This window comes from Acipenser ruthenus, unplaced genomic scaffold (genome assembly GCF_902713425.1).
Source record: "Acipenser ruthenus unplaced genomic scaffold, fAciRut3.2 maternal haplotype, whole genome shotgun sequence".
Classification (NCBI taxonomy): Eukaryota; Metazoa; Chordata; class Actinopteri; order Acipenseriformes; family Acipenseridae; genus Acipenser; species Acipenser ruthenus.
Window position 1 is genome coordinate 1,210 of NW_026708612.1, and position 27,765 is coordinate 28,974.

General features: G+C 38.2%; 1 long non-coding RNA gene across 1 annotated transcript; it reads right to left on the reverse strand.

Moving 5' to 3' along the window:
• Window positions 1-1,033: 1,033 nt before the first annotated feature.
• LOC131734730 (uncharacterized) lies at window positions 1,034-27,645 on the reverse strand. The gene is made up of 5 exons (XR_009327072.1): window positions 27,471-27,645; window positions 10,516-10,573; window positions 7,222-7,251; window positions 3,296-3,381; window positions 1,034-1,104 (listed from the first exon to the last, which is right to left on the reverse strand). It is a non-coding gene; the product is annotated as an uncharacterized LOC131734730 (long non-coding RNA).
• Between the last annotated feature and the right edge of the window lie 120 nt (window positions 27,646-27,765).

Sequence of the window (27,765 nt, forward strand, 5' to 3'; positions counted from 1 at the left end):
TATGTATCACTAATAGAATTTATTTTTTTCATTAGCAGTATGAATGAAGTGAATATGTACTGCAAGCTAGTTTGCTGTTAAATATGAATGACGACATACACATACAGCTCAACGATAAACACACTATGCAGAGGGTCCCATAAAGGCATTGTAATGCACTCCAGCCAGCAGTCAAACCCCCTCTTAGATGATGGAGCAGAGCTCACTCAGCCACCCCTGAGTAGATATAGAGGGGCACAGAATGAAGACTCCCCACAATGAATCCAACACATAAGATACCCGATAGACCCCAGTAGCCGCTCTCCGAAGCCACACTACAGTGTCACAATCACACGTAACTCTGAATTACCCCGGTACATACCTATTTGTCTCCAGTGCCAGTTTGTAAAGTGCATGTGTAATTTCAGCGCACGCTAAGATGGCCCCCATGGCGGGTATGCAAGTCCACACCCACTGCCAGTGGCAACAGCTTTGGCAAAACTGCAACAACAAACAAGGAAAAAGACATTATTTGCAGTCGAGTTATTCAGCTATCACGTTTCTTAAAATGACATTTCTTAAAACGCTTAAGATAGCCAATCTGTAATTAACTCCATCTGGTTTTACACAAAACAGCAAACCATTACATCCAACAGGACTTTGTTTATGTTACTTTTTCAACGCTGCATGAAGAAAAAGCTTGTGTTTGGCACTGAAATGTTTATAACAGGGCTTACCAGTCGCAGCCATGTATTCGGGGGCCTTTGGTGTCAGGTTGTGCAGAGCTTTGGTGGCCTGTTCTCGAATCACACTGAAAAGCATACAATCGGACATTATGCTGCATCCACAGAAAACACATTTATTGTAGTGTCTTGTACTGAGGGGAAAGGTGCTTTAACAATGTGATTTACTACATAATATGTATTAGATTAACTGGATGTGAAAAAGCCAGGGAACAGCCAGGATGTGATAATCTATTAGCATAAAAACACACTTTAAATACTTCTGGTACAACAAATTTAACATAAAATGTATGTCTTACCTATCCCCAGTGGGTTTATCTTCATGCTTACTAGATGGTCTATCATAGGCTGGGTGTACTCTGGGAAACTGGCAATATACACACTGTGGGAGAAAATAGCATGTTTGTATTTTACAGTTCAGCAATCTACTAACTTAAATACTAACCAGCACCCAGTCACTAATATGTGGTCAATAATCTTGATTTTCCCTGGAGCACATTATTGCTCTAAATAGGTCCCAATGTGCAATGGTCACCTGATAAAGTTATCAAATCAGAAATAAACAACTCAGACATAATTTAGGGGCCTTGTTAGCAGTATATTTCTTACTCCTTCTAGAACTGTAATTCCAGAAATCGGAATACAAACACTTTGAGAATCTGCCGCATAAAGGACCATTCCTGAATCTATCACTGAAATAGCATGTGTTAAACAAACAGTTGTTTTCACACAAAAAATAAAATAATTTAATAATTTACATGCACTGCCAATGTCAATCAATCTCTGAATCTGCTCCTGCAAGATTTAGCATGGTAAAATTAGCCAACTGCATTTGCATAGAAACCGTTAACTTCATAGAAAACTGGACTTGTTCCACACGAGTAACCTGATTTGCATATCATTTGCATACGCTGCACACTGTTTAGCTTGTAATGAAATCCTCTGGGGCTGGCAGGCTATTCTTTTGAGGGATACCCTCTATACACATTACAACGTGCTCATTCCTGCAGCTTTACTCCAGACATTATATCGCAAGGCCTGCTCTGAAAATGTTAGATGAAACTGTTAGCTTAAAGCACCACAGACAGTAAAATGACATGCCCACACAATAAGGAAAGCAATTGAGCCGCTAAAAGAAAACAGCTTTGTGGTTAGAATTATGGATACAAGCTAAAAGAATATAGCGTGACATTTTTATCTACATATTAGTATGTAAGCAACAATAGGCCATATTACCAAAAGTTTTTAACTCATCTAGTCTGTTCGATGGCTTAAATGAGGTATAATATTTGAACTGCTGTATAGTGGCCATAATTCTAGAACAGTTTCAAGAATAGCAAACTGTGGGCTTTATTCATGTTTGGACAGTTTATAGGACAATATATACTGATATATATTTCTACACCACCTCAGACTGGGACCTAGAAGTCATGTGAGGTTCCAACGTTATTTCCGATGGCACATGTTAACATAGGGTGCTAAGAGAGGACTGAAAGGGTTAAGGCATTTAACTTGTTATACTGCCGTTGAAACCTTTCCCCAATGGTTTTAGTGAGGCACCGTTTAAGAGTTTATAACATTCAAGCCCTTAAAGGCTGGTTGATACACATTTTGAGAAGCAGTAATTATTACATAAAGATAATAGGAATTTGCTCAGTATTGAAAAATTGACCACAATGTAGCTATAAAAAAACTCTAATGAGTTAAACACACAATCTCCTCCCTCTGTCTGTTGCCATGTTAAATCTCGTCTCTCTCCCGCAGGGTTTTTAATATGACGTTAGAACATGTAAGCAACAGGTGAATGAACCGGGGCCAAGCTCACTCAGGGAGCGAGTATCTGAGCATTTCTCTTTCGGCTCTTGTCCTGCTTGCCAACAATGCTGCACCAATGGCTGATTTCAAGCAGGAAACAAGGAGGGGGCCTGAATGTCTAATCATATTGTAAAAGGGCACATAGAGGACACCAACCTGTAGCAAACCCTATATCTGTACAGTGTACTGTACTATTAAGGCCAGTTAAGAGTCAAACAAAATGTGGCATTAACAGGCGGTGGCCTTACTACTGCAGGTATACAGAACTTGTAAAAAAGGATTATTTAAAAACGCGTTGGTATAGGCTACTCACTTACAGGAACGGGTCAGTTTCTCAATTAGTTAAATTTAAAGTACCACCTCTGGCAAGCATTTTTTGCATTTCTATACTAGCTCAAATTACTCCTGGCATCACGAAAACAAGGAAGGCCGATTGCATCAGTACAGAGTCATTAAAGCGAGGTGACATTTTTTAACGCCACCTTTGAAACAAGAGCACAGCCTTGGGGCCTCATAATAAGGAAGGTGCACTGCTTTCAGTTTACACCATTATAACATGCTGTTGTACTCCCCTATAAAAATCACTAAGGGGCTTGCAATTTGGTAGCAAGGTTTTATGCTCTTAAAGTTTTCCTATAAACCTGTGGCAGTTTACAGGAAGTCTGTACATTCATTCTGACATCATCTTGTGGTTCCCAGTATAAAATCTTTGAATCACTATGTGACTCCAAAACCCTTCAACATTACAGCAGTCCTACCTTATGTTTAAGAAACAGTTTGTCCGGTTTCCAACAGTGAAGTAGTCTGCTGTGGTGAGAATGTCGATGCCATGTGGGAATGTACCCTGTTGAAACAAGAACATTTAACCTAAAGCAGTGGTTTTCAAACTGGAGTAAGCGAGAAAAATCCTAATCATGTTGTAGTACTTTGTGACTTAGAAATAAAATCAACAATGTTGAGTCTGCTTTAAAATAAAACCACAGCCGCACTGTTTCTGTTGGGCGAGGTTAACTCTATGAATACAGCTGGCTGCTGACAGTGAGTGAGCGTTGCACACACATGGCTAATTTAGGTATTTAAATGGCAAGGCGGTGGTGACTGCAGTCTGTGTATGATGTTGCCCTACTTTAGACAGTGAAATCACTCACTTGTTCTGCACTGGAGCTGGAGCGACACGACTGTTATCTTTACTTGTAATGCTTTTATGTGTTTTTTCATTATTAATTAATATCGTGCTTTAATTCAACGAATTATTATTACAAAAATGGAATCCTGGGATTAAAAAAAAAAAAACAATCCCTAACTCATGGGATTGGGAAGTGTCTGGAATTGGATTCCCTACTCCAGACCTATTGAGTGTCTTTCATATCATACAGCGCGTGCCCATTAACAAGCTTTAATGGTCTTACAGCTGATTAACATGAACAGACTACTGCACTAAACACTGTAAGCATTTTGCTAAAAGTCATTTTTGACTGCTAGATATAAATATCCCCTTTCTATTTTCAACAAATTAGCTCATGGAAATATTCACTTCAAAACAATGTGTTTATTCTGGCTAGATTTGATACCGCACAAGACACACATAGCCTTTTACATTGTCCCCATTGTTACATTTTCTCTCTACCCATTGCATTTGTTTGTAGAAATGCATGACTTTTGTTGCTTTTTTTTATTTTGTTTGGAACCTTAGTTTTGTTTTTCAACATTTTTTAGTTTGTGCGTTTGTACCGTTGTTAACTGATAACATTTTATTTTGTTAGTTTTTAACAGCAGTTTTCCATTTACAGTACTTCATCTAGAAATTAGAAAAGGCAGTTATTTTTTCCTGTTTTCATAGGTATATTATGAATACGGGTCTACTTAAATCGTTGAGAATTTACATATTCCCGGGTAGGTTATAGAATAAAATTAGGATATCATGGACCAGTTTAAACATTAAATAAACCTAAGTAGATAAAAATAGTGGCACTTGCTTCCTTACTAAAACGGAGTGCTGTCATTTGTTAAAAGCAAGCATGTGTTGCTGCCGACATTCTCTGTCTCCGTGGTGTGAAGGCTTGCCCATACATTGTACCGAGTCAAAAGAAAGAAAACGTGCCTATACGGGTCTAAAATTTTAACTGCGTTAAAAAAGTAAGCAGCAGGCTGTTTGAAGCGAGGTGGCTGTGCTGGATCGTACCTGCAGCACTGATTTAACTTGGCGATAACAGACAGGAATACTTTTTGGTTGCTCTGACGTTCAGGTTTGTTTTCGGAAAGCTATTATTTGTTTTACGTTCTGTTTAGCAGCCTCTGTAGTAGCCTTTCGTTTGATGTGCGATTCTGAAGCTAAATAGTTAGCGATGGTATTTTCACTAAAGTCACATTACAAGATGTGCAAAACAATTTACCTCTATCTGCATGTAAAGTTTCTTTGGGAAATGTCCTTGACACGATCCTCAGCCGAAATATACTTTGCTTTTTTGCTTTGTCGTCCATTTTTGGTATTTTACCTCAATGCTGAAATCTAGATTTCAGCAACCTAAACCAAAATAACAATGCAACACTAACTTTGTCCCACCTCCTACTGTACAGTACAAGTCACAGAAAAGCCAGTACAGACGCGCCGATAGATAGGCTGATTAAAAACACTGTTGTCAGTAAACAAGAAAGTTAACCGCTTTGGAGTATTTTTTTTAAAATGTTATTTGTCTAAGGACGCTCCCCCCCCCCCCCCCCCCCCATTTAAATTAGGTTTATTTTCTCTTTCTCTAGCACAGTAAAAACTAGTTCAGTCAGACGCACATCGTTTACCAAGGTCACGAGACTGCTGTGCAGTAGTTAGTCAACCCTGTGTTTACCCATCTTATGCCAGTTTTGATACCTGCATAGATGCTCTAAAGAAATCTCAAACCAATTGTTCTAAGGTTTATTGGAAAACGCCCTAAGGAGTGTACAGCCTCTCAGGTCATTGACAAACTGTCATGTTTTAACAAGATTCCAGGGTAACATAAGCTAGCAGCAAAGGCACGAACCTGCACATAATACACCCGATGAGTCTTGTATTGCAAGGAGGTTAGTGGCATCATGGTTGCCCACAATAGACAGGCAAATGGCGCAGAGTGAATAAAAGTTTCATACACACGGCCATTCATTGCACAACCCACTTTGCTTTTATGAAATTATCTCTGTTCAACCCGCGTAACTGTAAAACATCAAAACATTATAGAAGCAACAGCAGCTGCTAGTTTGACTATAGTGTCAAACATGACCGGTGAATTGCTGAGGACTTTGACATCTGAAAGGCGCCAATAATAAGCCGCAAATAGCTAAAGAGAAACTGTATTACCAGGTACAGTGCACAGGAAGCAGAATAACACTGAATATAGACTGCTTGCCAACTTTACTATTATTGCACCCGATCACAGCCTTGACACAATGTGGCCAAGACACACGGTGCTGGAAGCTGTCTCGATTGATGATAATACAATCAGTCATTAATGCTTCTAAGCCTCTCTCGCTGTCTTTTCCCTCTGTTTGCCACCACAGCTGTCTCTTTTGGCGACAACTTCCCCTTTGTTTTGCCTTTGCTGATACTGATGACCTACATGACTGTACTTGCTATCTACTTGTCATGCACCCACTGTCTTTCAAATGCTTTTAGCGTTTTGCCTTTCTGGTAGACTATTTGCAATTGTGCTTTTAGTGCTACTGGGATCACATGTCACATCATATGATCAACCGAATTTTCATCTTAACCTAATTCAGGGCGGTGCCAAATCTAATCGGGTAGACAGGTCATAAAAAAGTGGCAGCGTGTTTTCACAAAGTTCAGGGTGGACAGGAAATCCGTGTAATCTGAAGTAGGGTCTTTCCAGCTCAAGTGAACCAGTAATATGTCAATTTCTTAATGTCGGAGACTTACACTTTATGTAATATGTCTCTTACAGCAGCTTATGATGATAGCACATGTGATAAATTAGCCAATTTTATAATGCAACAATGTATTTTGTGATCTGTTTCTTGCTAAACCCAGCTTAGTTTCACTGTAGCCTTTCCCTGACAGTCATGTTTGAGCAGAGCCTGACGAATGTGGTTGTCTGCTGCATGAGACGACATGAATTGGCTGAGACAGTAGGCTCAAGGTGCCAGACAATTGTTGCTGGTACAAAAACTGAATTATTGTCTTACTAGAACACAAAGACTCTTACAGAGCCCTGAAAAAAATGTTAAATGTCTTCTGTGATTTGTCAAACACGAATGTTAGTAACATACATCACCTGCCTCAGCTGTACATTCAAAATCAGAGCTTTAAGCATGTCTAAGAAGTTCACGACCTTGACATACATCAACAGCATGTACAGACTAGTATAGAACAAGATATGGCAATGAATCGTTTAATGACAATTGGATAAGTGGTACTCAAGATACATGTAAAAATGACATACAGACAGTATATCCCCACAATCTGACACTCCCTGTAACCTTTGCTAAATAATGTTAATCATATTTCAAATGTCACAAGAATTAGTGCGTTCTGAGACTGTGCAATTATTTAGTGGAACCAAAGTGACTATATATATTCGACAGCAGCCTGTGCATGGTATCCCCGTCAGTCTCTTGACCGTCCAGGCAGGTTCGGTAAGGAAAGTGGCACATGCACGTCTGTTGAGCGGTAAATGACAGCTATTTGTTTACTTACCTGTCTCCCAACATTCTCCTGGAAGGCAGCCTGAAATAAGAGACAGAAAATGAATGAATTAGGATAGAAAAAACAAACCGCATCAGTATATGAGGTCATCTGGTTTATGGCTGCTTTTATCCTGTTCTATTCAATTCTTTAAAAGGGACAAGAGTTTATAAAATGGGAATTTTGTCTATAAAGCAACGGCCAAAAGTTGTTTCACCTTTAATAGAACTAATATGAGGTATATTTTCAGAAATTCATTTGTCTGTTGCCAAATTCTTGTATTGAATCCAATGAAGGCCAATATTACTCAAATTATTTGTATTAGAATTTGATACACATGGAAAAAAAATAAGAATATGTAAATAGTCAAGTTCATGCAAATATAACTTATAGTACAGTAGTTCCAAGGTGAAACAACCTCCATGATACACACTGAATTGCCCTTTACCCCAGATCTCAGTTCTTTAGACAATCAACAAATGACAATAAAAATGCAGGTGTTTATTTTGATTAAAAAAAGGCCCCTCTAAGTTTAAGTTGGACCAATATGTACATTACACAGGTTTTGCGTATGCACTGTTTCACTATTTGTATGAGAACTTGAAATGACTGGTTACAATACATAAATTCTATTACATCAAAATAATTAAAGGCTGTAGTTAAGTACACAAATTGTGCTACTTTCATGCTACACACATATACTGTACCCACATTAAAAGGCAGCAAAGTCACTGTAATTCAATCTGTTTTCATCTAGAACTTATTGCATTTCAAATGTGTCAGAGTAAGGATTGGAGTACTGTTTTTTTTTATTTATTTTTTATTATTATTTGTGTTGTTTTTTTAAATTTGCTTTGTCTTTTTACTCGTCACAGGACAGGTTTTCATCTGCTGTTTCAGACAAAGAAAACAAAATTTTACGTAAAACAAAATCTAAAACCTACTTACTGGAAGGTCTCCTCTGACAATATAATGATTCACACAACTATCGATTCCTTTGGAGTGAAATGGGACCTGTATACCTATGTAAAGTATAATTGTGTATTGTGCAGCTCTGCTGTCTAACTGAGTAGAAATAAAATATTGCATCCAAATGGCTATTTACTCGTAAAAATAAAGCATGACCTTAGATAAATTTGATTGATCTCCACAATACAAAACTCTTTTTATTTAGAGGTGAAGGCTGGACAGTCTAGTAATTGTTTAAACATGGGTAGTAAGCAACTCAGTACTGAAGTACTGTGCAATCTGGTTAAACTGTGTTTTTGCTTTTTTGTATCCTGTTTGTTTTATGACTACTCTAGTCCTTCGAATTTAAGACGCGACCCAAATTTCAAGCCCTCAATTTAAGGAAAAAAAAAAAACATCAAATAAGTATGCATTTACAAAGATACAACCTCAATTACGCCTATGGAGGCAGTTTGCGTCCGTCTGCTGTCACACAGAGCATTACAGTTATGCGCTGCTTCTCATTTCCAGTCGTGATTACTCACACCTGTAAGGTGAACTGTGGTATTGCTTGGCATGTCGAAAAATACGTGGGTCTGATCAGTATTTCCAATCTGTCCAAGCTGGTACTGTCAGTTAGAAACGCTGAAATTGTAAAAGCTTCTCTTCGAATTCCTCAGGAAGCTAATAACGCTTATTTGAAATGGCTGCCTGTATGGCATGTCAATCACGTTGCAGTTTGTGTACTCGGGTAGTCAGGTCTTTTCTTGGCAATTTTAATACATGTATCACTATTCTGTACTCGAATGTAAGACGCAGGCTAAGCAAAAAATGGTTCAAAAAGTGCATCTTAAATTCGAAGGAATACGGTATTTACCCAAATCTCCTGGGTCACTGCTATGTCTCTTTCAGACAAAAACATTAGACAGCTCTGTCTTAAAACCCCAGGCACATGTACCTATTCCATTACAACAATGTATTTGTAAAAGAATGTACTGTTTCTTTAATTTAAAAGTATTCCTTTCTGTGTTTATTCTCCACTTTGTTCATTTGATATATGCATTTATTTTGTAAAACCATAGCCAGCACAGGCAATGGAGACTCACAAATAAACAAATAAATAAATAAATAAAAGAACTGGGTACCAGATATACATCATGTGATATTTTGAGAACTGCAAATTTTACTTTTAGCATATCATTGATTGCCCCTCTGAGGAGCTTAAGTAATTGCATGGTAAAGTGCATGTATCTTTGTGACAAACGTTTCCACTAGAAGATTTTCTCAATGTCTTCAAAAGTTACACCCCAGTAAAAATAAAACAAAAGGTAAAAGATAATAGACTTTAACCTAACAAAACACATTATGAAAGGACAAACAGTTTTGAAACCGCTGTGCTTCAAATATAAAGTGAATTTCCTGCTTCAAAGAAACATGGGCTATTAAAATGATTTCTATGGTGTGTAGATCGGTGTACATTAGGAGGGGTTGTCATCTACCTCCAGCCCTATTCATTAGTATAGCCCCATTTGTGGTGACTGTAATCAGGACTGGACCTCAATAAAACTGCACTCGTTCTCAGCCTGGGGCTATGATCACAAAGCGAGCGTTGCTGGCGCGAGATGGGCATGATCAAAGGGTCAAACACTTTGACCATCGAAACTACTGTAATTCATCTACTAAATACTGTGTGTGGTGAAAGACAAAGGTGCCGATGTTCAATTGTTTGACTTGTGTAGACACAGTAGGGTCTTTTTTAATTATCTAAAGTGTAGCAGATCTTAATACCACAACCATATAGTTTATAAACCTGTTTTTTCACAGCCTAGTTTCTCTGTACTTTTTTGTATGTAGTAATGTTAATCACCCCTAGGGGAAAGCCTAGTTGGAGCTGCATTATTTATTTTCACCACTGTTTAATAGTCAAAAAACACTGTGTAGAAAAATCACCTATCAGGATCTCAAATCTACAGAACAATATTAGACTGGATTAACAATTATCTGATTTCTCAATTACTATTAATACTAGAACATGGGTTCAAATATTCTTTCAAAATGTAAATGCATATTCGGTACATTTTGAATTATCTGGAAGTTATTAATATTTAGTAACATATTACACTGAAGAAATCTCCCAGAAGCAAAGTAAAAAATGGTACCACATCACGCTTTACAAGCAAAGCACAGAATGTGTATTGTTTAATTGAGACGTCATTTATGCATTTGTTTCCCTTGATTTCCCCCTGGAACCATTTTCAATTATGTTACAGGAATAACTACAAAAATGGTCACTTTTGCCTCTGTTTAATGAATATTATAGAGCTTAACAAGGAAAATGATTTAAAAGAGAGCACTTACAGAAGCAGCTCTTCTGCAATTGACATCCCGGTCAAACACAGCAGCTATCACCAGGGCACTGAAAAGAGAGAACACAAGAGCCATCAGCCGTTAGGAACAACAATAAATGAGGGCCTGGGGAGTCTGGATTCAGATACCCTGGGGCTGCCTCCCAGCACCAGGGAGCGGGAGAATTTGTGGCAAACAGTCTGTCTTATCCTGCTTGGGTAATCAAACACCCCATTAGCCTGACATCAATGAGGTTAGTGTGCATAGGTGAAAGTTTAAAACAACATATACAGTATGTCAGGTATAAAACCCAACATGGAACATTTGAGTCATTCGGTGGTTCGATATTGTGGTCATTTGATATTTAATAATTTAGAACTGCAAACTGAGTAACTAAACCTCTGTGCCCATAAGGAACCTCAAAAGTACATTTAAATTAAATACCATTATAAATTTAAAGGTCAATGCGAAAAACAACTTTTGAAAAAAACAAACATTTTGATTTTGCTTTGAGAAAATTGAGAACCAAAACAATGTTAAACAAAACAAAATTTGAATTTCCTGGTTAGTTTCACAGACCCAATGTTATTTTAGTTAAGGTACTGTAGTGAAAGACTAATGCTATTCAGGGGCTGTGAAACCAGCCATTAGGCTTGTATTTACTAAGCTTGAAGTTCCCAGAACTGAACATTGATGGTTGGTTTTTATAGACCCTGATTAGTACTAATCTTGGGTTATTTTACCTAATTAAAATCTGGGAGGGTCGCAATTTGCTTTTAAGTCTGAGCATTTGTGATGTTTTAAATTCATCAAAGGTCCCCACTACCACCCAAAATCAAAAGGAGTTTCTATAGATTTGTATGGCATAAAATCAAGACCCCATGTGCATTTTGAGAAGAATATACATGCCATTCCTCTAAGGGCTTAGTCAGGCTTTTTTGGTCCATTACCAAATATTGCTGCAGTAACCAAATCCTAGGCAATTCCATACTGAAGTGTGAATTACCAGTCTGGTTTGGCCTACAGAAGTAACCAAAACCAAATCTTGTGTTACTGATTCTGTAACGCAGTGTTTGGTATTGCTTACTTCATTAGGCAATTTTAGCTTCAGATCAACAATATGCAATCCAGCTGATCATTCCACCTGGACTCCAGTAATACTAAAGGAAACCAGATTTTTTTTTTATTTTATTTCTCAGTATTTAGATTCGCCACTTAGATAATTAAAAAGATCCAATGTATTTATTATTTTAGGGACCACATAAAAAAGGGGGGAACCCTTATTGCTCTGTACATCACACACAACATGGTAAACCTTTATCATACACTCCTAACCTCCAGACACTTAGAACCAAATGCAGGTACTGTGCAATTATTACATCACTATGAAGACCTTCTGTATGTGTGCATACTCATTTTAAATGACTATACTTACGGGGAACTGTAGTTTGTTTGAATATTTAAATTGTTGTACAAGTATTAAAAGCAGGTTTATTAGTTTGAGACAGTCAGTTTGAATGGGGGTTTATGTTATCAATGACTACATTGTAAATACATTGTGGCTACTCCAAGCAGAAGAAAATAAACTGGCTCTTTTTCTCTTTCTCTCCTTATTCCTTTGTCTTTGAGCATGTTATAACATTGCATAGTTCACTGCCCTCCAGGTCTACCCTGAAGAATTCAGAACAGCAGACAGGTGGCTTGGTGGCTCACTCGACAGCTCCAACCTCTTTCTAGCAAAGATCAACAACTTAACAGGAAGCTTTGGGCAAGTTCAGTTCTGAAGCCTGCGGTCTCCATCCACCTGCTTTAATTGTCATGGGAGTGTGCAAAACCACAATGAGGAGTTCTTACATGGGAAGGATGACAGGGCTGAGGAGATTGTATCACGTTTCAGCTCAAGTCTCACAGGGTGCATGGTTAATTTGCATTGACAGTCAAATCAACACTCCAGGATTATCTGCACTTAAACTACTCTATATGCCCTGTAGTAAACACCAGGGCTGCCCAGCCTGTTGCTTACTTATTTAGACATATGTATCCCTTGTCTATAAGTCTGTAATAATTGTGTCATCACATTTTTTTTTCTGCTGCCTCATTACCTTTACATCGATTATTATTATTTTTTATATGTCTGTGTTAAGGTGCTCTAACTATGAGTGCAGGTGCTTCTCGTCCGTTCTACTTGTCTGCAATATATATATATATATATATATATATATATATATATATATATATATATATATATATATATATATATATATATATATATACACAGCATATGTAACATAGGCAAGATTAGTCAACGTGTCTTTGTAAGAGCCAGAGCTGTCTACCATCTACCCATCTTCTGAATGAAGTTTTCAAGACACAGAACCCAAAACACCCAAAACTAAAAAAAAAATGGAATAAGTGTAATAAGAACCACTCAAAATGGAATCAAAACATAATAAATCAGTAAAGTAATAATATCATTAATAAAACTAAAGCAAAACAACATGGTAAAAAAGCTTAAATCACTATGTACTATGTAATAAGCTGCCGGGTGTTCTTTGGGCTATCACAATGGCAGAGACAAAAATAATGGGTGTTACTTAGGGTTAACTTAACATTGAATCAGGGCTTGAATTTCCACGTGGGATTGCAGGAATCTCACATTTTCCAAGTTGCTCCCGCATATCTGCAAATTTCAGTGCGGGAAAATCCCACGGAGATATTTTAAGACACCAAGCTACAGTATTTTTCACCCAATTTACAATGCCTGAAACGCTACAACAATCTCTAAAGAAGTGGGTGTCAGTGACGAAAGCACTATGAGCTGCATTCTGCATAGTTCTGGTTAAAATATATAAATAAATAAATAAATAAAAGTAGTGCTGGATATTTTAAGTGCCTCGAGACTTTATTCTCTCGTACGTGATTCTTGGCCGCTATCTTTAAGGATTATAGAAACTCAGTACACTGCAGTAAGTAAACAATTGTGAAAAAAAAGACGATACTAAGTCTATCTAGGCATTGTTTTGCAAGCGGTGACTTTCACTTTAACTCTTACAAGTCGGCCCCACATTTTGGGGCGCCAGCGCACCGAAGGTTACGCAAATATTACTCAGGCACGGTAAAAGCCACCTACCTGGTGTAAAAGTACAGACTCGGGGCTTTCCAAAGATGTATTCAGTGTGTGTATGTGGTAACTCCTGCCTGAAGTTAAGCCTTTCATCATGTGACAGAGTTCACAGCTTAGGTTTCGTTTTGAGTCTATTGCTCCGTCATTGTAGCAGCTAGATTGAAAGGGGCAGTATCGTTGGAAAGCTTAGAAGCTCAGCTTCCCCACCATGTTCATTTTATATTGAGGTTCAATGGTGCAGTGTCTTTTTTTGAGCCATCTATGATTACAATATATAGCAGTGACCAATATTTTGTAATTTTTTTTTTTTTTTTTTTTACATATATTCCATCTCTACCACATATAGTATGCCTGATCCTGTTGCAACTTACATAATATGAAATTAAATTCTGTGGCCTTTCATTTGATATGTTACATGCATCCAGTCCAAACTATCCAGTAGTTAAACATCAATGAAAACAGGCAGAAACAGGGCTGAGTGTAGAGTTAAAAAAAAAGAAATGGAGTGCTGGTTAAGTAGAAAAGCACCTTTTTTTCTGCTGCAATAAAAACTTCACGTCAGGCAATGGCAAAAGCAATGGAGAGTGCTCTGTCTCACAGTGATGAACAGCTGTTAGGTCTCCTGAAAGCAGCTTATTTTAAAGCAACACCAGTGTGAATGATGATGCAATAATATATATATATATATATATATATATATATATATATATATATATATAATTTTATATGCAAAAGTGCCTTTTTTTCTTTTGTCAGTGCCCCCTAAAATTTTGGAATCCCCCCATTGGCTGCAGCATAGGGGGGGAATCCCCCCAGCACACAAAAATGAAATTCAAGCCCTTATTAATAAACTAACTGTCAAACTAAATTAACACAGCACCCCTACACACGTTACAAAATGCAGCAGCAATATACATGACATGCACATTATTTAACAGAATGGTGAAGCAACTCACCACAACGGGAAACACCACATTTTTCGGTGACTTGTGTCTGATTCAGGTTTTTTTCAAGAACTCAAACAATTTAAACTTTGTGTAGCAAGAGAAACAGCAGCGCATTTTGCCATTTTGTAGCGATGAGGTGCACTCGTGGAAATCAGAATACAAAACAATTCAATGATATGGCAGCGGTTCTGGAAAGATATAATAAACCAAATCAGTGTCCCTCAAGACACTCTTGCAATGACAAATCACTTTTTTACAAAATAGTACTGTATCAGTTGTGAACAAATCGCTGTGGGTGCCAAGGTGTTCTTTTAAGCGAAGTTCCTGTTCCTTTAGCCGGAGCATTTACAATGGGAAAAAAATCATTTTCCCACAAGGGTGTTCTCTTGGGCGAAGTGTTCCCTTAGGAGGTGTTCCTATATGCAGAGACTACTGTAATCTGTCACAGAGGAAAGACCTGTTAATTAAAAGGAGCTTTACAGAGAACTAAATTAAATGGCAACACCACCACGTAGCATTTTTATGAAATGCAAAATGTCACGTCGATGAAGGTACAGGTGTTGATAAAAATGTTCAGGGCTATTGACAGATGTGGTGTGGAATTATTATTATTATATTTTTTGTGTCCTTTTGAGCTGTAGCATAAATATTTTGTTTACTCTTGGATACAGAAGCACCTGCCAACTGAGCATCTATTGCACACCCTCTTACAAAGTCAGATCTGACTGCACTATCTATACAGCTATGGCCAAAAGTTTAGCATAACCTATAGCTTTAGAACCTGGCCCCTGGACCCCAAATAAAAAAACTAAAAAAGATAATATAAACACACACTGTCAACATCCCCATCTGTACGGACGGGATGCCACCTCCACAGTGAAGTCAACTCTTTTGTCTTAATAAAAAACGTGTGCTGTGTAACTATGCCCCCGAAACTATATATTTTTTTTATGTTCCAACAAATCTGGCAACTATATTGATCGTTTGAAAAAAGGAGTAATGCAGGCATGTCTCTGACATGATATCAGTTGTCAAACCCACTAAGATTTGATGCACTTTGAAACGATTCATGTCAGATTGATTTTGAATAAATGTTCAGCTTCAATTCGGGATTTGTGCTTTCTGTACTGCATTTTAATTCTTTAACGAACAGGATAAAGCAAAGGCAAAATACTGCATACATGAGACGAACAGGTACATGTAATTCTACTTTTATTCACAATCTCATCTCATTAACTTGTCCTTTCGCTATAATGAACCCCTCGATATAACGAACAAAAGGCTTGGACCCCAACAGGTTCGTTAAAGCGAGGGTGTACTGCACACAGTAGTCAAAAGTTTTTCCCAATGGAAATGTATAATTTCTAGAAATGTCTCGAAAACAAAGACTTTGTTACAAGAATGCTTTTGTGGATAAGGAAAAAAAGTTACAAGAAATAGATGTCTACAATTCATGGGGTGTGAGCAAGGCCCCCCCGAGGTGATGTTTAGGTACGTGGAGTTAGTAACAGATGAAACACGTAAAGAGAGAGGCTCCGGCTCTTCGATGGCCCAACATATACAGTAGGGGGGTTCCGTTGCTGAGGAGACAACACGACATACGAAAATGCTCCGAAAGAAAAACATGGAGTTAGTAGTCATTAGAACATATAGAGTGGGGTGTTCCGCCTCTTCAAAAGCCCAACATAATAGAAGGGGTATTCCGTCGCTGAGGAGCCCCGACAAACAGGAGTGGGGTCACCGTCTTTGAGGAGACCCGAGAAACAAGATCGGTTCCACCGCTTGGGGGCCCTCACATAAACAGAGGCATCAGAACCTGAAAGAGAAGAAGACAATCATGCATGCTAAAGGAGGGGTTTGGCTGGGGGTCCCCTCTGACTCATGGAGAAGCCTCCTCTACGAGGTAAATGAAGCGACACTTAACAAACGGTTGGAGAAAGTGGAATCACTAACACCCCAAAGGATAGACCCCCGGCTCCCCGCTGATGACATTTATGTGAAGAAAAAGGAGAACCGCCAATGCATATAGAAAAGAGAGAAAAAAGAGAGAAAACATTTAACACGAGGAGGAAAGAAAACACTTAACGTGACAAAGGGGTTAGTAACCTGTATCCTACTATGTGGAGATGCTCCGCACAGTGGAAAGGAAAAAAAAAAAAAACTTTCTTTTTTATTTTATGTTTTAGGGGGAAACCTTTGATGGCCCAGGCGGATAGGCTGTCCCCACTCCAGACATACTAGCAATGGACTGATGGGCAGATACTATTTCGGATGATGAAGAACAAATGTAAACATACATATATATTTATTTTTTATTAGATGCTGGTTAATCTTTGCTCTTGCTGCTGAAGTGGCTCCCCCGATTCTCAATGAATGAGGGTAGTGTAGAATTGCGGGGGAAGACCAAAGTGGAGAGCTGAGAAGAAAACCAATGCCTTGATACGACAGACCCGCTTGCATTGATGAACAGGGGGTCAGAAGGAGATTTGGGTTTACGTTCAGTGATATATTTCAGCATGGAAGCATATTGGCATAGAGGAGAGTCAATTTTTGAAAGCGGAATACATTGTACTTGCCGAAGCTGATCTGTTTTTGAAATGCTTAGGAAGAGAATAAAATAGGAATCTAGAATATGCGTGAGATCACTGCAGCGAATACCAAAAGTATTTGCATAATAACAGGTGAACTGGAACGGCCTTTATTGATAATATGACCTGTATATTTGTTTTCACAAAAGAAAAGTATTGGTTTCTTTGAACAAAATGACCCATATATGTGCTGCTGCGATTATTGGGTTTTAGGTGTGGTTTTCAATTTCTAGTGGCCATGCACTAGAAAATCATTGATTGCTTAAAAACCTCCAAATCGTTTAAATGAGGCGTCCGTAAATAAAGCCAGGTCAAGAGGTGCTGAAATGAAATCATCATAGAATATAGACAGGACATGAGAGCTGACCACAGTTGAATGTCTTTTCTAGCATCTAATTAAATATTACTGTAGGAATCCAAGTGTTTGCTGTTGATGAAAGAGCAAGTAACCGGGATATAAATGTCCGATCTTGGGAAAATGAGAATTGCAAAATTAAAATTGTCCAGCAAAGAGAGTGGTGTGCGTTTCTTAATCATATTACCTGATTCTGAATAAGGGAACGAATATGGTCGAGTTTAGATACAGGGGGCTTGCTTAAAACATAGTGCCAGTATGATACCTAGAAATTGCAGTGGCGAAACATCACTAGATATTGAGTTATTAAAGTATTTAAAAACAGTAAAAAATGGCAAACAAAAGGAGAGGTAGATGAACCGTTCTTAAAGATTCCACGCAGGCAAAGACGAACAGCTGGAATGGAGTGCAGTGTTGGAGAAGGAAGGAAGTTTTTCAAAACAAGCTGAGGATCCTGTGCTGAATGAGAATGTAACCAAATTAATGTCCAACCGGCGCTGGAAATGGGTGCCAAGGAAGATTTCGTTTAGCTCTAGCAGTCAGAATGCTGCCAGATACAGTAGCAGCAGGATCGAGTACTGTACCATCAAAGCGGCTGATGTAGAAGGTTGCCGTTGTGCTGAGTCTAAGATTCGCTATGTTGGTAGGATTAAACAAGATACCGGGCAGATTTCTTCAGCTATTTCATCTGCTGGATTTGGATAGAGGGATGAAGCCATCATCGGAGATTTCCTGATTTTAGAAAGAAAATTGCTACAGGTAAGTGCTCTTCTGTATTCCAAATAATAGATTTAGATGTGGGTCTGTAGTGATACATGAAACGAAAACTAAAACACAAGACTACTACATAGGGATGACTAATGGTTTAAATAGAGTAGACTTAATTGATGAAAGGAGATGATTGGATAGAGGGGCCCTAGCTAACGCCCCCTGAACCACACATAATGGGTTATCATATATTTATTCCAGCAATTTTTTTGCAAAACTCCAAAAATGCTAATTCAAAAGTATTCATACAATTTGATGCTATGATAGTATTGTCTACAAGGTGCTAGCAATGTCATTATGATAATGCAGAACCTAATTCTAGAAAAGTTTTGAAAATGCTGGATTGTAGGTGAACATTCTTAGAGTATAAAAGGGTTAGGCATAGGATGATTGCTGTCATTACCAATAAGTCAATATGGGAAAAAGTAAAGAGCTACCTGAAGACCTTAGGCAGAAAACTATTTCTTGTCATAAAGCTAGAGAAGGATACAAGAAGACTTCCTAGCATTTGAGTATCCCAATTTCAACTATTGTTTCTATTATCAGGAATTACAAGACTCATGGTACTGTCACAACGCTCCCTCAGTCTGGAAGAAAGAAGGTTCTTTCACCAAGAACAAGTACAAGAATTGTGAGGAAGGTTAATAACAATCCGAGATTGACTGTCAAATATAGTCAAAGTGAACTGGCTGCAAGTGGGACTGGGGTTTCCATTTCAACCATAGGTCGAGTATTGCATGGTGAAGGTCTAAATGGTCGCAGGACAATCACTTAAAGTTTACAAAATGGCATTTGAATGATGGATACGAGTTCTGGTCAAAAGTTTTGTAGAGTAACGAAAACAAAAACCAAACTATTTGGTCACGCTGATAGTCGTTACGTTTGGAGAAAGTCTGGTGAGGCAAAGTACATGGTACAAAGAAAAAAACACCATACCTACTGTCAAGCATGGAGGTGGTAATATCCTTCTATGGGGCTGTTTTTCCTCTAATGGCACAGGAAATTTAGTTCCAATACATGGTAAAATGGATTCCATAGCATACTAAAAGATATTGGCCAATCATCTGAAACCCTTCGCTACAAGACTTGGTTTAAAGCACAACTGGATGTTCCAATACAACAACGATCCAAAGCACACATCAAAATCTACTTCAGAATGGTTAAAGAAGATTAAAATCAAGGTTCTGGAATAGCCCAGTCAAAGTCCCAATCTAAATCTGATTGAGAATCTTTGATATGAGTTGAAGAAGGCTGTGCACAAGTGAAGTCCTTGGAATTTGAATGAACTGGAACAATTTTGCATTGAATGGTCAAAAATCACTAAAGCTCATTGACAAATATCCTAATCGTTTAAAATAGGTTATTATTTATTGCTAAAGGTGCATCAACTAGCTATTAATTTCATATTCCTTGTCAGGGTATGAATACTTTTGAATTAGCATTTTTGAAGTTTTGCAAAAAAAAATGCTGAAATAAATAATGGTAGACTTCTATTTCTTGTAACTTTTTTCCCTCATCCATAAAAGCAAAACTTCTGTTTCAAAAGATTTTTCCTATAATTCTTTGTTTTTAAGAAATTTCTAGAAATTCTGCACATTTTTCTTTTAAATTATGTCTCAATCCTAAAATTCTAGGTGATTCAAACCTTTTTTTTTTTTAATTTAGAGTGACCAATTATTATTTTTATTTATTTTCTCCCAATTTGGAATGTTCAATTATGTTTTTTCTCCTCACCGCAGCGAGTCCCCACACAGCACAGACACTCTGAGGGCGTGTAAGCATCCTCCAATATCACAAGCCAAAAGCCAGAATCACTTTTACTTCAAACAATACAGAGAAGAGGTAGAAGGACTATCGATCCCGGAGAAAAGAGATCAGCCCTGCCTCTTATCCATTCTGAATGTGCTCGTGTCTGGCCAGTACGGTTCGCTGTTGCGCGATGAGAAGCAGTCCCCGTCGGTTTTCTATCTCCCACCCCGGGAGCATCCGAGCCAATGTGACGCTCCCCTCGGGGTCCCCAGGAAAGTTCGGCCTCTTTACTCAGCCTGGACGTGAACTGGTGCCGTCCGAGCTGTGCGACTCATCCTGCACTCCCCGCAGCAGCGCTTTAACTGGATGAGCCACTCGTGAATCCCGGTGATTTAAACCTTTTAACCATAGCTGTATATTGAAAGCAGCATGTAATTCCATATGTTAATGTAACATTATTCATCAAGTTTCATTTGACTATGAAGCTAAATTAGCAGTAATTTAGCAGTATTGTTTTGAAAACAGTGATGTAAATGGGCTGGCCACAGAAAACAATAACCATTTTGCTGGGCAACAGCCTTGCGTGTTCCTCACACAAAAGAATGATGAGGTAGCTATCTGCACCAGCATATTAAGAAATGAGGCTGTGCATGCAAGCAATAATCAATGAGGCTTACCCTGCAAAGCCAAATAACCACATTTACACTTGAGAGGCAGCCCTTGACCTTAACAACCCCCCCCCCCCCCCCCCCACACACACACTTTTAATGTCTGTATTCATTACTGTCGGTGAGCAAATGTATCTGTTTTTTTGAGGAACAGCAGGCAAATCCCAAATGAAGCAGACCGCCCAAAATCAGGAATGAGCGAAATCATCTAGACCACAAGTGAGGCTCTCTACAGCCTTGAGGGTCGTAAGACCCTCTGAAGAAGTAAACATAAATCTTGCAGCGCTATGCAGTGTGTTCAGTCACTTACCAGAAGCAAACTAAAACCGGCTGCCAGGTTCCCAAACACAATGCGTCTGTTTGCTGTATGACAAAAAAATATATTTACACATTCTAAATGAAATGAGAATTTTCACATGGAATAATATATTACACGACAGTGGGTACATTTTATGGAAAATCGTGAAATCTGTGAAAAAAAATACAGTCTTGCAAATGACTCACATGGGCTTGAGGGGGACATATTTGGTGCTCAGGAAAGATATGGGAGAATGTCCACTGGCACAGAACAGGTGCAAAAAAAGCTTACCCTAAGAGCCCTCACCTCTATCCTGAACCGACCATCCCCCATGTAGTGCTGGGCTTCTCTCTAGCAGCCACTGTCAATTGTGCCAATACCACTAAAACGCACTACACTGCGGATTCAAAGGTCTTTATTATTGATGGCAAATCTGCTACATAACTTCCAGTTCTCACCAGAGTGCTACCCCTAATTTCCTCACTCTTGAAGCAAGATAACCTGGCTAGAAATAAACCCTCTTGTGCTTTAAAGTGCAATGTGCCAAGATCTGATGTAACAATGCAAGAGCCAGCGTGAAAACTGGCAAGCACCAAATTCAATCGAAACTTCAGCACAGATACGTTTGATTTGTTTTTTAAACTGCAGTGTTCTCAGAATTCAAGACAATAGGTTTGTCCGCCCCAGAGAGAAACTTTCAGAGGGTGGGAAGAACAAGTCAGGTTGCCTTTTAAGACACTTCAACATGTTAAGACTTGCAAACAGGCCGTTTCCTGCTAGATTAAAAGCAATTACCCAAGTACCTATTACAGTCATTGGTGCCTACAAATATTGCATCACTAGTTTTTTGCTGCAAAAGATACAGGATTTTTTTTTTTTTTTTATCCAAGCCATGGTGTGTTTTTTTTTTTTAAACTTTCTAAGACGTAGGCCTACTGAATAAACCAGTGGTACTCAACTCTGGCCCTCAAGATCTATTCCAGTTTTGGTCTTTATTCCAATAAGATCCTAAACTAGTTAATTGCCTCTTAGCAGCTTCAATTAACTACATTAGAACCTGCTTGGAGTAAAAACCTGGACTGGATTAGATCTCGAGTGCCAGAGTTGAGTACCACTGGAAGAAACAATAGTAAGTGTTAAACAACCCAAAGAAAAACAATACACAATCCCAAAATATGTGAAACGTTACCACTGCAAATTTAGCACAGTCATTTTGCAGTTTTTTTCATGGTCATCCTATTCATTTATCATAGTTTACCTACCATGTTTTGCCATATTGCAATTATACAATGGCTATTTGAAATTAAAAACAAAACAAAACAAAACAAATAGTTTAAAGAGAACATCACATAACCCTTTGAAATGAATAGGAAGACTATCCTTTCCATTGTATTATTGCCTGTCATTGCTTATAAAAGTGTGAATAGACTTTGAGAACTATAATACTGTACATAAAACCGAAGTCATGTTATGTTTGTGGCCGTCTGCTGTTCTAGGATTATCTCAAATCTTTCCATGTGTTACTTGTCAATTGACTGAAGGAATGTACAGCTCCTCTCACTGGTAGGCTGGCAGTGGCTTCCAAACGCCACTGCCAGCCTACCAGAAGCAAGCCGGTTTCAAGGGGAAGAAAGCTTGCGTCTCGATAGCTAAATCTGGATTGCTGACAAGTCACAGATTTACATTCTTTCTTCCTCCTTCTGTCTTGCTGTCCTTCTTTTCCTGTCTTTTTTTAATTTACTTCTGTCTTATAAAAGTACAGGGGTTTAAAGAAGGGCACGATTATAATTAAAATGCAAAGAACAAGGAAGTTAACTCAAATATTTAAAACTGTGTAGGAGACATAGCTCACAGCCATGCAGGAAAGCTGCTTGTGCTGCTGAACAAGCTTGGCCTGGGGCAAGCTATCTCTGGCTTGTAGCTTAGCCCAAAAACCCACACCCTACAACTTTTTTCTTTTTCTCAGCACAATAACCCAGCACCCGAGGGGAGACGAAACTGACGTGAACTCCCACAGTACACACACTCCTTGAACTGCGTCATGGTTAACAGGGCTCACCGAGGGACAAGATCCAACACCTCGTAAGAACCAACAGACACTTTATTTAATCTTCCTGCAGCCTGCCACAACCTGCAGAGGGGTACCCAGTCCTACACTTGAACATTGTGTTTTTGAGGTTTCTTGGAATCAGATTCTGATATGAATAGAAACGCATATACTTGAGACTTTGTATAGCTTTGTAAAATTTTCCAGCCATCTTCAATCAACCAGCATGACAAAACTTCCATTTCCATGAAAGTATTCCTTAAGGATATTCAGAGTGCAGGAATGAAGCAGTAAACGTTTCATGTTAAAAACAGGTTATGCACTGGTGCACTGGGATGCCAAAGTAATACAAAAGAAATAAGTATGGCCACAGGAACGCAACACACCTGACTCAGAATACACCTGCTGTAACTGTTGGATGCAGGTTAACATTTCAACATGTTTCTGTTTTGCTTTAACATAATCAAATAGGATTCAGATCAATATCCCATATCAATATCTACCTGACCCTTTAATAATGCATTTGGCATGTGACAAATAAGTTTAGGGCTCAGTTTTGTATCTATGTATAAAATGTTGAATTCTTAAAGAGCAATTAGCTTAAAATGACATATGAAGTAGTTGTTCTAACTTGCTCGATTTCTGTTGATTTTTTTTCTTATGCCCTGGGTGGTGCTATGAAATGTTTGTACAGATCCAATTTCCCATTCCACGTTGTAGATCAGAATTGATAAAAAAATGTTTTAGATTTTTTGACATTTAGGAGTCAAGGAAGGTAGCTGGGCTTTTCAAATCAGTTCAAGAACTTTCCCAGGCCATACAAAAAAATGAATAAATCTTGAATACAGCTCTGAGCAACAGCAGTGTTTGTGCTAGGCTGCGCCATTGCGCCAATGCCCCCCTGAAATAAAAAATGTCCCGCTGAAATTCTCTAACGAGCCCGTGTGTCCCCCTTCCCCAGACCAGACGCAATACCGATACGCAGTAAATTAATGCATGTTGTATTAGCATGACATGACTGACGACAGGCTAATCTTTTTACTTGTTTGTTTACACTCGCGTTTTCATAATTAACTCCTGTGCCATATTCAGGCTTGTTAACAACATGGCCCCCGCGCAAATATAACCTTGTATCCCTGTTACACCCCGACCATCACTTCTGGAAGAATAAGTAATCAGCTTCGGCAGTGACTTTTGAAATGCAGGCTATTATATTTGTGCTTAAAAATACTGTGTGCTGTAGATTTGCTAAACGAAAACCGCATCATTGACAAAAAAAAAAAAAAAAAAGTAGCCTACCGGTAACGTTATAAAATATGTGAAATTTGTAAAATATATATCCACACAGTGTATGTGATTTTATACAGCACTGTATATCACATACACCACTGGAATCGGAATAAAGGAAATTATTATGTAATACAGTTCACGTGCAGTCACGGTTTTGGTAAGTAGCATTTTCAAAACCATATCATTATGTGCAGTATTAAAATAAGTTAAAAAAAATATAGCAAATCCACAAAACCAACGAAATACATATTGTATATTTGACATTTTTATTTTTAGTGTTCTGTGTAACACGGGCCATCGTTTAACCTTGAAAAAAATTAAATACAGTACCTGAAGCAGATATACGCGTTTATCATATCAACAACACCAGAATATTTACTTGGGGGCTAAGAATGAAAAATGTAAACAAAAAAATGCAATTTTTTATATGGAAATTTGTCAAAATAAAGGGGAAGCTGGAAGGTAAGAATTTACCAGTCAGGACAAATGACATTTAAATACTTTATTATTTGTTTATTTGTTTATTAAGCAGACGCCTTTATCCAAGGCGACTTACAGAGGCTAGGGTGTGTGAACTATGCATCAGCTGCAGAGTCACTTACAATTACGTCTCACCCGAAAGACGGAGCACAAGGAGGTTAAGTGACTTGCTCAGGGTCACACAATGAGTCAGTGGCTGAGGTGGGATTTGAACTGGGGATCTCTTGGTTACAAGCCCTTGTCTTTAACCACTGGACCACACTACTATTAAACTGTATCTGTTAGTAATGTGGTTTCTTCTAGCAGTTTTCAAACTGGGGTACACGTACCCCTGGGGGTACGCGAGAAAAATTCTGAAATGGCGGACAACGCATTTTATTTAGTACCACTTGCCAATCCTATTGCAAACTTTTGTCATGTAATCAACGTTTAGTCGCTAACACCAGACTGACGAGCTGTGACAGAGCGTGCAGCGCACACGTGATTAATTTACATATTAAATATGTGCGTTTTAAATAAGCCCTGTTGTTTAAATGTCATATAAACAGTTGGTCTGTCTGGGATAAAAAAAAAATTAAAAAACTAAAAGCCGAGTCTTTAACTCATTTTATTTCCTGTGTGCGTTCATGCCTGCAAATCGATATTTTTTTTTTTTTTCAATGACCCGATTAAAGTTTATTGTAACTAAAGTAATACATTTCAAAATACAGAATGTATGGCCAATCAGAAACCAAAGTATTGCCATGCGGTCTAGTTTGACAAGCCGTTTTGTGTGGTGTGAGAGTAGTAAGAGTTTTTTAGCTTTCAATCCAGTGAACAAACATGGATTGTTGGCTCAATACTAGTACATTACTAGCAAAGGGCGATCAAGACTAAATACCGTCAGAGATTAAAAACGCCAAAAATGTCTTGTGACTGAAGCTCTCTCCAATTTCCCTGCCATCATCAGTGATTTGTGTGGTAACAAGCAGGGACATCCATCACATACTAGGTAAGCGTTTTATTTTTGTTTTTTAATTAGCATCAGTACTGTATGTTTTAGTCACCAAGAATTTAAAAATGCCAATAATGAGGTTAGCTGTAGAGATGCGTGGATAGCGAACTTTCTTAGCCTTCTTTTCTGTAATTTTATTATCAATAAAAATACATGATTGCCATTTGCTATCATGGAATAGTCCTATGTCATTTCTGAATGATATGAGGCTAGCACGGAGGCTTCGTTGATTTTAATTAATTAATATTTACAATAAAATGATGTTTCCAACAACTAGAAACCTGTTTGAGGGACTATTTTTAGCCAAAAAGTAAATATAATATATATATATATATATTTTTTTTTATAATACTGTAACTTTTATAATTGTGTCCATCACACACTCCAAGGCTTGTGTGTTTTGTTGTATCATGTTATTGTACAGACCTTTTTTTCTGTTTTCATTTTATGACTATCTCAGTGGACTACATTGTTTGGAAAGGGGTACGCAGCTTAAAAAGATTGAAAACCCCGGTTCTAATGTGATTTGGTACAATGAATATCCTCTACTCAGTGATACACCAGCATCACTGTGACACATTTCCCAATATTTTCCCCAAAAGTGACAGTGAGTATTGGAGTATTGTAGAGAGTTCAGAAACAAAAGGTCAGTAAAAGCTGGCATATTTAAAAACAAACAAAAATAAGAAATGGTAGTTGGTTCTGAATCAAACATATTGACCCCCTCACTGAAGAAAATGTCCCCCTAATTTTGAGGGGGCCACATTGACCCTGAGTTCTGTAAGTCCTGGAGCAAACACTGAACAGCACTCAGTACTACTACTGCAAATAGAATAAAAAATAATATAAAACAATTATGCACTTGCTCTTTTGAATGTCACATTTTACAATATATATATATAATCTTCCTACTAAAATATTTCTTAAAACAAGAGAGAGTCAGGTACGTTGTTGAAAACAATGGGGAAACATATCCAGATTCTCATCTCGGGTATTAGAAGCCAAGGTGGTTGAGGAAAACTGGATTTCAGAACATGGTGGAAAACAGAGTGATCTCAAACCCAGGGAAGCTGTCAGCACCCCTGCAGAGTCCCGAGGTGAGAGCACTGGCTTACACACTAACGTTTTCAGTACCTGCTTTGTTATATAGCAAGGCACTACTGTGTTATCCAAACACAGCCAAGGCAAAGTAAGAACTTCAGTTTTGTTTTAACAGGCAGAATTAGCTTTTGTTTAAAGCTGACTTTGTGAGAAACCTCTGGACCTGATTGTATAAATCTGTGGGTAGTTTATTTAAACAGATACTTCACTGCCAGCACATTTCTGAGGTAAAATTATTTTCTGAGGTAAAATGATCTAATGGCTGTAATCATAGACAGTTCATTAATTGGAACCCTGTGGTTGACCTCCAATCCCACAATCAAGCCAATTTCCTCTTTACACTAAAGAACTACAGAACAGATGTCAGCGAGCTACCAGAACAAAGGTCAGCCCTGCAGATGTCCAACTGAGCTCATTGGCGCTTGGATAGTAGGGTCCATAGCGCGATGAGGAGAAACAGTCATATTGAATCATCCCTAGTCAAGTAGGCAAACATTTAATTTCATTCATTAAAATCATGAAGACATTGAAAATAAAAGGTGTCTAAAGGTGTCTTACCAGGCAATGGGAGTGACAAACGGCTGGAGTTCCAGTGGGTCGTAGGCACGCGCAAAGGCCCAGCACACATAACAGGCAGCATCTCGGACATTGGAGCCCACACTGCAAGCACCCCGCTTCTCGTCATAGGTCAGGGCCTTCAGAATCACAGGAACCACTGTGTGGAAGGAATACAGGACTGTTAGACTTGCAATGAAGACTGGGCTTTAGTAAACTTGTTGTTCATTTGTATTTTAGACAAATGATAATATAATTTATTGTCATTGAAAATTAGTAAAGTATTTAAACTAACAAG